This window comes from Ctenocephalides felis, unplaced genomic scaffold (genome assembly GCF_003426905.1).
Source record: "Ctenocephalides felis isolate EL2017-DRISC unplaced genomic scaffold, ASM342690v1 CF-g0.4_SCAFFOLD_01886, whole genome shotgun sequence".
NCBI lineage: Eukaryota > Metazoa > Arthropoda > Insecta > Siphonaptera > Pulicidae > Ctenocephalides > Ctenocephalides felis.
In genome coordinates, this window is record NW_020538040.1 from 90,328,442 (window position 1) to 90,334,769 (window position 6,328).

Genomic DNA, 6,328 nt, shown 5'->3' on the forward strand with positions numbered 1-6,328 from the left:
TTTTTTATGAAATACTGTGGTACAGTAGATTTTTAAATGGAAGTAAGAATATTATATTAATATATTGCTCAGCAGAATTTAAAGTCAGCATAATTGCAAAACTAATACCATACCAAATATTGATTAAATAAATTAGCTAACTAACTTTGCTTTAAATAATTTGTATCTATATATTTTCAAATGAAATCTTGAATCAATATGCGTAATTGGTACTGATTGAATATAATATGAATACAAAGTATGTATAATGTTAAGCAATTATTGATAACTTAATGACGCTTCGATGTTACTGTTGCACAAGGGTTTTAATCACTTTTCATAGCTTATATTGCATATAGATTTTATGACAAGATCTCGTAAAAATATTAACCCAGCGATCAATGTGATAATAAACACATTGAACATTAATTATTTTCATAGTAAATGTATAGGGGTAATTATTATACATTAATCTAGAAATAGGCATATGTATATTTTTATTTAATATCATAAATAGTTATGGTGAAATGGTTCACAGCTGCAAATAACATTTAAATTCGGCTTGAGTGTCCCATGAGTGGACGTTATCATCTTTATCTCTGCCACAATACAAATATTTTGAGTATTTAAACAATATTAATTTTAATTATTTAGTATCGCTCAAGATTTTTTTATATTTCTATCGATAAAATGTAGAGTTATTATGATTTTATATAATTTGTCGTTAACTCTATGTGAAAGCTTTTAAGATATTGTTGCATAAAGAATATTGTATTGATTTTGATCCTTAATTAATTTATTTAATTCAAATCTAATAATATCAAATAATACCATCGGAAATAATGTATATCGCTAAAAATGTTAAACCGAAAGCGGCGGAAAATTTTTGGGTACACAATAAAACACGCCGTGCCTTGTAGGCACTCGTATAACTTGGTCTCTGCTATAACGTGTAAATTTATTCGTGATTGTGATAATAATTATTAATTGATATCACTATTATAAGACTGCAGAACACAATTTGAGAATTCGACAGAAACCATCAAATTCAGAAAGGTATATGAAATAGGAGAATGATTTGATACCAAAATGTTACCCGAAAGGTCAATACGTAAGCTATAAATAGTCACTTTTTGTGTTACTTTTTAGCCTAACTACGTGAAACATTAAGTTTTAACGTTTTATCTAGTAAACATCCATATGAGCAGAGTACTTTTCAAATTAATATGATATCTATGTCAAATTCTATGACAAAGTGAAAATTGTAATAATAACATTCGTGAGTATTTCAGACAAATATATATATATATAATTACTAAATTTAAAATATTGTGACCTCTTTCACTACCTGAAACAATTCTCTTTAAATTATCCTAAATGAATGTTTCAAATTTAGTTATACAATTAGAAAAAATATATATGTTAATATAAAGTAAGTTTTATCATTTGTGATTTTTTTTTAATTTTAGTACCAGATTAGCATTTCTAAATAGAAATGTATTGAACACGTATGTAATAAATATTGCTTATAATAATAATAATAAAAGCTAATTTTCATGGAGTTTTATTTTGAGTGCTTGATCATAAATTAGTTTTTACAGATTATTCAGACTGTAAGTAAAATTGGATACATCATTGAGAGAATAATAAAAATTCTGCAAGAGATAATTGATATCAGAATAAGTTAGGCATATCATTTAATTTCAATCAGCAGTCATACATAATCTTCAGCGCCAATAGCCTTTTGTATATTTTGAACAAATGCATATATTTTTAGCAGATTATGATGATGTTAGTGAGATTTGTTAACTTCATGTAGGGTAAGTTATAGTAATCGCAAAGAAATCGAAAATGTGTATATATCTTTACGATTCAGAGGTTTCTGAACATTTTGGCATACCTTAAAAAAATCGATGTATGAGTGCGGATACAAATTTTTGTCAACAATTTCGGGAACACCGATCAACCAATTTGAATAATTAAAAAAACATTCGATTCGTATTGATAAGGAGATGTGCTGATTAGTTTTTGGCAAAGACAGGTCTAGCCGTTCCGAATATACGGGGCAAAAAGTGCCAAAAACGGTAAGTCAGTTTTTGATAGAACGGATCATCCGATTTTAATAATTCAGAAAACATTTTACTTGTATTGACAAGATGAACAACTGATGAAAGCAGGTCTAGCGGTTTCGGAGATCTAGCAAACAAAGTTAAAAAAATGATCATTAGACATATGCACATTAAATTATCAGATATTTTATGAAGAATTTATTAATGTGTACCATTTTTTTACATTTTTATGGGCTCCATTGTCCGTTAGACGGCAAAGCGGCGCTTACGCGCTTTATTTGTATGCAGCTAAAGCAGTGCGATTGCTTTGAAAAAAGATTCAAAATTTCCAAAATATTTTAAAATAAAAAAAAACATTTTTTTCCAAAAGTTTTTTTTCCAAAAATTTAAAATTTCTCAAAAATCTAATTTTTTCAAAGTTGAAAATAAATAATCTGTTTTAAAAATTTAATTATTGGTACGGAAAGTTCCAGCAATTTGCCTTAAGGCACGATGCCATACACCACTAGTTTTGAGTACATTTTAGATTTGAAATTCGCGCTCATGGTCTTGTATGAACTTGTTGCATGAGCGACAGCTGTCATTCTCTTCACAGTTTTGAAGTTTTTATTGTAAGTTTTACAGTTTGACATGTTTTTTTGTGGTTAGACAAAATTAATTGTCGAAATAACTAGCTTTTTAATTAAATTTGATTAATTCATGCAACCTTTTTTTTAGTAATTTATTACGTCAGTCTGGAATAAAAATTAAATGAGAATATACTGCTAAAACAAAAATACCTGTAGAGGTTATTTACTGGCATCGGCTTATAAATATTAATGATTGTTACCTGTAAAAGTTACAGGGTCTTCAATTCATATAAATCTCATAATTAAGTATCCTATTTACAGATTCCAGTGTATCCTTTGCGTATTGTCCATTGCCAAAACATACAATTTTTTATGTATGCTTCTGAAGCCAATAACTACTTTCATAGAGTTACTTAATTATCAAATATTAAGCCTCCAATTTATTCACAGAAGTCTCTAAGATGTGTGTCGTGTTGTGTGCTGATTAAGGACTCCACTCTTACCATTGTAATATATTAACTAAGCATTTTAAATTCGCGTTGTAAGTAGAGACTATGTTTTTTCGAAGTAGTGATTCAGTGTCCAATTTTGGGGTTTCTATCAGCTGCTTTGGAGGATTTCTTAAATGTGAGTTAATGCAATTTTTATACATAACATGTCATATAATATTACTCTGGAATCATGCACAGACATTTATCGTACAACAAATAATGTCATAATAATGATATAATACTTAACAAATGATTTTTTTATAATTAAGGTATTCTACAAAACAAATTGGCCTGTATTCCAGTGAAATATTTACTGACTCATGAATGATTAGTATTTTATGCACATGGGTCTGCTGAAGAATTTTTTTTATTTATTCATTTAAAGCCAATACATAAGAATATTGGTGCATTGGAGGCTTAAGCCTAAACTTTAAATAAGTCCTTACATTTTAATATAGTTACCTTACAGTTTATATTTTAGTTAATTTAGTTAATAACTACTACTTACTATAATGATTCATTTTTTATGCAACTGTAGTAACAAATAAAATTAAATTTATTCTTTGTTTATTTATCACACATATTATCTGAATAAATTCTTTTAAAACCAAACTTTTTTAGCAGACGCAAGTGTAAAAGTTATCAATAACACTTGGTGTGATATGAATCTGAAAAAGCCTTAACAATGACTTAAATTTTTGAATAAATATTAGACATCTTTCGTTCTATAAATAATAAATAAAAATAATAAATTGGCAAGTGATGCTCGATAAGCGAGGAGTGGTTTTATTCAATTCTTGAGAATGGCAGAAAAGTATCTTAATCCAATTTTTTAATTTATTTTAGCACACGTAATTAATATATATTTTTTTAAATCAATATAATACAATAGAATCTCATATGTATAAGTTGCCATTAACTTTTCGTTTTAATTTCAAAAATAGTCAATAAGTATATTTTATTATCATACTAATAAAGCTATGAACTGATTTTGTGTGGTTTTAGATTGGTTTAACTAATGACAAGTCATTTTCATTAAATTTATTGAGTAATTTTATATATAATCTTCTTGTCAATACTCCTTGGCCATTCCTTGACTTACCAGTTGCAAATATTGGTTTACTTATTGGATCGATGAACTATTTTCTTATCTATTAAGATTTTGTTACGTTTTGTTAAGTTATTAGATAACGCAATGCAGCTTTTTGAAATTTTATACAGGTTATATGAATTGATTTCATTAGTTTGTTGATGTTCGGGAATAAATAAATAATAAACTAGTGGTGTGTATGGCATTGTGCCTTAAGGCAAATGTAACAAAATGTTCGAGGAATATTAAATATTTTCAAATAAATTATTATAAATAAATACTGTAACATTGTCTAATATTCACAACATTTATATGAACTGAATTGCAAAGTTGAAAATATTGGTTTAAAGTATATCAGAACTTCAGTCAGAATTACAATTAAAATCTGAATTATTTTCGATATACAAAAAGAAATATATTTTTTGAAAATAAAAAATTGAAAAATTTTTTTTCCAAAAGCAATTATTTTATAAAACAAGCAGAAAGTTCTTTGAATCATTCAAATCGGATGCTTAGTTCTCTCAAAAACTGCCATTTTTTGCACATTTAGCTCTGTATCTCCGAAACCGCTGGACTTGGTTTTGCCAAAAACTAATCACCACTTCTCCCCATCATTACGAATTGAATGTATTTTGGATCATTCAAATCGGATGCTCTGATCTCTCAAAAACTCGATGTCTATTTTCTGCACTCTTTGCTCCGTATCTCCGAAACGGCTGGATCTACCTTTGCCAAAAACTAATCAGCACATCTCCCTATCAATAGGAATCGAATGTTTTTTTAACCATTCAAATCAGTTGATCCGTGCGCCCGAAAGCGTGGACGAAAAATTGTATCCATACATGCATACACACACACACATTCATTTTTTCTGAGGTATGCCAAAATGTTCAGAAACCTTCAAAACGTTAAGAAATGTAGAAATTTTCAATTTCGATTTTTTGACGATTACAATAACTTACCCTACGAGAAGTTAATATGGCTTAATAATAATTTTTATTCTACAATGCCATGTGCATATTGTTCACTAATCAATACCAACAAATTGATTTCATTTCTAGTATCAAGAATCATATGCTTTTCTTATATTGATTTTTTTTATTGACTTTGTAAACAAGTACATTAGCCATTTGCGTATAATTATCCTTCAATCTAATCAACATTACTACAACTAAACATTGCTGACTATGACTTTACAATATCTACTCATTTTTAGATAATTAAATAAAATTTTCAAATGTTCAATAATAACTTTTTCACTTTCCTCTAAATCTAAACATAGCGATTTCCATTCGATATCTCTCAAACACATTTACAATATCTGTAATTACATTAATTGTGCGCCTATTAATCCAAATTTTAATTAATATATATTATTCAACCAATTTTCGTAGGACAGTTCAGTGCATAAACTTTATCGTATGTTAAATGTTATTAAAAACGCCGAAACTCAATAAATTGTTTTGTGAAATATTAAACACCTGCCATCAGGCCGGATTTAGAAATTTGGCGCCCTGGGGCCCTGACAAAAATGCCGCCCCATCCCTAAATTTTTACTTAGAATAGTTTATATATGTATATATATATCATTTTTCTAAAATTAAAATAACTACTTGATTGCGGAAAATTTATTACCCATGACATAGTGTAAATAATGGTGCTTGGCATCGTGCCTTAAGATAAATTGCTGAAACTTCCCGTACCAAAAATTAAAGTTTAAAAAAAAATTAAAGCGATCGGCCTGCTTTAGCTGCGTACAGACAAAATCAGGAAGCGCGTAAGCGCCGCCTCGTAGAATAACAGATAAATAATTTTACAGAACCCATAGAAATGTAAACAAAATTTATATTATTAAAATATCTGATAATTTGATGTGCATATGATCATTTTTGACCGCCAAATGTTTCTCTTTCAATTTTTTTCATTGGATCACCGAAACCGCTAGACCTGCCTCCCACAAATTTAAACAGTTCTCCATTTTGTCTATATATGTAAATTTCTTTTAATGATATTGGACGTTTCGTTTCTCAAATGATGAATGATTATTTTTGGCATTTTGGCCCGTATTTCCGAAGCAGTTGGACCCGTCTTGGCCAATAACTAATCAGCACGTCTCGCTATCAATAGAAA